The sequence below is a fragment of the Littorina saxatilis genome, linkage group LG17 (assembly GCF_037325665.1).
Source record: "Littorina saxatilis isolate snail1 linkage group LG17, US_GU_Lsax_2.0, whole genome shotgun sequence".
Lineage (NCBI taxonomy): Eukaryota > Metazoa > Mollusca > Gastropoda > Littorinimorpha > Littorinidae > Littorina > Littorina saxatilis.
The window spans coordinates 65,809,782-65,815,194 of NC_090261.1; the positions used below are offsets into that span (position 1 = coordinate 65,809,782).

A 5,413-nucleotide genomic window follows, 5' to 3' on the forward strand; every position below is an offset into this window, starting at 1 on the left:
ATATTCTTCTACCAAATATATTTTTCTCAAATCTCTTTTAAATGCAACCAGTGTAGGAACAACTTTTGCATACTTACACTTATAAATAATAAATTTGGCATTTAATATTATTCAATCAAACACTACATACTACTTTTAAAATATTTATCAATGCCAAAGAAAATAAACTTTTCATTAAAGAAAATGTTCTCAACATTGTGACATTCATTTTTAACATAATTTAACAGATCATTCCAAAATGACTGTATATATTGACACGCCCAACTATACAATTTTGCTCCTTTCATTTGGGAATGAATGACTGACACGGATTTAGTACCATCAATCATACTGTTATTCTCCAAAACAATATCAAACGTTCTTACATATATTTTTAATTGCTCCCACACATCCTAAATAACTAACAAGTCGCGTAAGGCGAAAATACAACATTTAGTCAAGTAGCTGTCGAACTCACAGAATGAAACTGAACGCAATGCAACGCAGCAAGACCGTATACTCGTAGCATCGTCAGTCCACCGCTCATGGCAAAGGCAGTGAAATTGACAAGAAGAGCGGGGTAGTAGTTGCGCTGAGAAGGATAGCACGCTTTTCTGTACCTCTCTTCGTTTTAACTTTCTGAGCGTGTTTTCAATCCAAACATATCATATCTATATGTTTTTGGAATCAGGAACCGACAAGGAATAAGATGAAAGTGTTTTTAAATTGATTTCGAAAATTGAGCCCGTAGTCGACTACACGAAGCTTCGCAAAGTCTTAATACCAAAAACCCGCAGATACGGCGTGGTACTTTGACCCCAACATCGCTTCTCAAGTTTTGACATGCGAAGCTTCGCCGTAGCTCGCAACGAAGTTTTTTTTTTTTTTTTGTAAGAAGAGTGCTTTTTGATTCAAGATGGACGACGAAATCAGACTCAATACCATAGTGAAGAATGCACTTATCGACTTTGGTCGATATCGACTAACCTCCTACCTGTATTATTTCATACTGCGATGCATTGACATGTCGAATGAAACTCGAAATCCCAGCGCTCACGCCAACCCGGCCGTGCTCAGTCAACGAAATAGAACACATACAATTAACTTACGTCATCATCAAGTACGTAAAGTACAATTTGTGACTAAAGTACTCAGAAAGAAGCACACCACGCGCTGGTCGAGACTACGTGCATGCGCTTTCTGACTAATAAGATTTGAGACGCCAAGACATGAAAAGATAACTCTCTTTTCCGCCATAGTGCCTTCCAACTAGTCTCGGCCCGCTCAAAATAATGAGCCAAAATGACCGAGACTTTCAGTAATTCCTTCGCGTGACGTCTAACCCTCTTACGCCATAATGTGACGTCTTCAAATGACGAAATGTTAAAGTTTCTACCACAGACATACACACGCACACACGCACACACACGCACACACACACGCACAGACAGACAAAGTTACGATCGCATAGGCTACACTTACGTGAGCCAACAAAGTGGTTCTGCTGATATTTCTTTGGACTAACTGAACGGTTCCACAGACGAGGTGTTTCTCCATTCTAAGGGATGTTACATATTGATGTCGTGTACGTGTAGGTTGCATGGGGTTGTTCTTGTTTTATTTCTTCTCTTTTTGTTAAAATGTAGTTGGGCTCTCTCTGATTTAAATAATCACTGTTAGCAAATAATAACAGACAAGTCGAGAGTTCGCCGGGTGAGTGGCGCACCGTACGCCGGCTTCGCCGGGTGAGTGGCGCACCGTACGCGATTGACGCCACACGAAGGAAGGGAGATAAACGCGAAAAACACTGGAGAAGATAAGGAAGAGTTACTGGAAATGGATGTACAGAAAAACCATAAAAACCAAAATCGGATCAGCGCTGCGCGCTGAGAGCACGTGTTGAAAATTTTCATCGACCAGATTGTGTCCGGGGTCTACCTGAATATGCCCACCAAATGTGAAGCAGATCCATCGAGAACTTTGGCCGTGCATCGCGAAGTGACAGACAGACACACACAAGCCGTATATAGATATAGATGAACGAACACACGTATGTTTTTTTTATGATTGTTTCTTCTTGAACTGAATACAATTTGGAGCTCTATTTTATTCTTGTTGAGTTTGTATTTTGTTCGTCTGTTCGTTTCAGTGGTGCGTGTGTTTTGAATGCTATCCTGACAAGTGTCCTTCAGACACCATCATAGGCACAGACGCAATAAGTTTAAAGTTTATGTGATGCTATAACCGCTCGGCTTTACACTATCTATACAAGAGTTGACGTCTTAAAAGCATTTGTTTTTTCAAAATAAATTCATAAAATAAAAGTTGCCACTGTGCACAAAGAGCACTCAGACGCTGTTCATTTGTGCAGGTGATCAAGTGCAGGGGAGGTCTTATCATTTAAAAACAAAACACACAAAACCTGGTCAGATTAGAGACGCTGAACCGAACTGTTTTCACGGGATGAAATTGCCTTGATCACCGTCAGGTTAAAAAAAAAGAAAAAAAAAGAGCTTTTTGTGACAAAACAACCACTAGTACACACATGAAGGGAATATAGTGACAACGGGGCGCAGTGGCCTAGTGGCCTCCTAATCGGAAGGTCGTGAGTTCAAACCCCGGCCGCGGCTGCCTGGTGGGTTCAGAGTGACGTTTCTTTGCTTTGACGTAATAGATTGCACGAGGCTTTAGAAGAGATCGAGGTTCCAAAACAAGCGTCTTCAATTTAGCTGCCTCGACTGCAGGACATTTTCAGTAAAATACACGTAAGTACAGTATGTAGGATAAACAGAATACTACATGGCTTGCTGTATCGTACCAGATTTACACCCGTTGCTTTTTCAAATAGTGAACAGCTCGCTTTCGCTCGCAGTTCAATATTTTAAAAAACAACTCGTGTAAATCTGGTACGACACAGCAAGCCATGTAGTATTCTCTATCAACCTAACTTGATCAATTTTACATAGCAAGTTTTAAACTGAAAAACATAGAGTTGATAAATGAATTACACTGAAACAAGTATTTATGGCTTAGATCTCTTTATTCCTAATAAATAACAGCTGTTCTTCTCTTTTCAATTTCTGAGAGAAGTCAAGAACACCAGCATTTTTGAACACAACACATGGGTGGGACTGAAAAATTTAATGAATCCTGAAGAATGTTCAGGGGCCCCCAGACGCTGAAGGATTTGTAGAATTAACAACCAAAAAAACATCACCACAGACATTATGAATCCGGATTTCCGGAATATACCGGAAGAATCCCACCCATGCATAACATCAACAGCCGGTAAAGACACAGGTCACAAGTTCCATGAGTAAGTCTTTCTTACCTTCAGAGCTGTTCAATCTTGCGGCGTTTTGGTTTTGAGGTGTCTTCCTCATTCAGCGCATAGTACAGAAGGACATTCTCTCTCCGAAGAATCTTTGAATGAAACAATATGCAGCATTTCTGTACATTTGATTTGCATACTGTAAAAATCAATGTGTCCGAATGACATGTACAAGGTGAGATTAACAGGTTTTACTGCATTGTTGAACAGTTTTACAATGCTTGTTTTGTAAGACAATTTCCAGGTGAATATTTTTCTGAAGTTTGAGCTGAAATCTGCTTTTGTATGAAGACTTTAGTATATATCTTCACAGTGAGGGCCAGTATCACTTCGGGGGGCCCGGTTGCTCATTTGGTAGAGCACTGGACTTGTGATCGGAAGGTCGCAGGTTCGAATTCGGGCCGGGACGGACACGGGTCAACTTTATGTGCAGACCCAGAGACGGAAGCCATATCCCACCCCTGTGTCACCACAATGGCACGTAAAAGACCTCGGTCATTCTGCCATAAGTGCAGATGGCTGATACCACCTAAACACGCATACACTTGTGTATCTCGTCAAAAGCCGTGAGGGCGTAAAACTCCAATCATATAACCCATATCTTGTCCTTAAGTGGCGAAATATTTAGCCTGTAGGACAGAAAGCATTCTCTCTTTATATCCCTTGACCAAGATTGTATGGACACGCAGTCTTAGAAAACAAATAGCTGTGTAATAAGTAACACTCTTGCATTTATTATAAATGTAACTATATACGTGTAGTATCAGAGTGAGTTTAGTCTTGCTTATACACAATCGATTAATGGAACATATGCGCAACAAACCTGTTTGGAGACAGTCATACCATGTCGACCACCCTCTCTACTGGTGGCACCAAAATAAGCCAGATGTTGGTCGTAATTTTTTCTCTCCACCTGACTTATTCCGATGTCGGGAAGGTAGCGAAACTCCCGGAGAGCCTGGGGGACGTGATAGACCAAACCTGCCAAACACAAAAAGACGCAAGCAAAACTTAGACTACCTTTGCTGTATGTGTCATTATCGCACAGAATGCAATTAAACACAAACTTGTATGCTAAACACTTGTGTGGAAGGTTGGGTCTAAACGTGTTACACTAATTACACACATAGGTATCACCAAACAAATCCTCTACTAGGACTTACACCCTTACGTCCTAAAATGCACTATAGGCCAAATAAAAATATATGTTGGTTTAGGGTAAGGTGACCAAAAAAGATAGGGTCGGTCGGTCGGCTTTTTTTTCTTTTCTTAAATTTAGTCGATTTTAAAGGAGGTTACTTCCCTTAGTCTCGGTATGGTTCGCAAAATGTGCCAAAAGGTTTTGGGTTTTTTAGAAACGAAAAAAAAAGTTTTAGTGTCGGCGGGGAAAAAAAATAGGGTCGGTCGGGTTACCCTAAACCAACATATATTTTTATTTGGCCTGAGCAAAATGTGTAGATAATGTTGCATGTGTACTGACAATGTATGTATGGTATCACATCCGCATCAAAGGTGATCTTTCGAAACTCAGTGGCCCATCGTCTTGCATTCTGGCCAAACGTGTCCCCTGACATGTATCCCTCTGTTCCAGGACGAGCCTTCAAAGCAGACATGAGGACAGCAAACTGTTCCCATAGAGCCTCCAGCTTGTCAATGTCCACGAAGTCTTTGTGGCGATGTCCAGTAGATGAACCAGCTCTTGCCACAGGATCATCATCAGGCTCGCAACCTGAGAGGTCTTCGTCAGAAAAGTCATATGAGACTGTTGGGCGCATTCTGCTTTGCCGTACAATCACCTGTAAGACATATATTTAATTGTTAGAGTACACTTCAAAGACTAGATCAGGTTTGATAATAATACGAGAATTTATAACGCGCACATATCTCACCACAAGGCGATTCAAGGCACACTCATACACATTCTTTCGCATTAACAACTCATTGATACTGCAGTCATTACCATAAAGTATGGTGAAGGGTATATGTATATGGTTACATATGATTGCCCATCTATTATTACAAGAAAATGCTTGTTTTAACAGATTCTGATTTTATTTTTATATTTAGAGAGAATTAGTTTCATAAACAAGGTGTTGCTGCATT

The 5,413-nt window shown here is 40.6% G+C and overlaps 1 long non-coding RNA gene across 1 annotated transcript; it reads right to left on the reverse strand.

Moving 5' to 3' along the window:
• Positions 1-3,264: 3,264 nt before the first annotated feature.
• On the reverse strand, positions 3,265-5,082 carry LOC138953198 (uncharacterized). The gene is made up of 3 exons (XR_011451510.1): positions 4,791-5,082; positions 4,134-4,291; positions 3,265-3,402 (listed from the first exon to the last, which is right to left on the reverse strand). It is a non-coding gene; the product is annotated as an uncharacterized lncRNA (long non-coding RNA).
• Between the last annotated feature and the right edge of the window lie 331 nt (positions 5,083-5,413).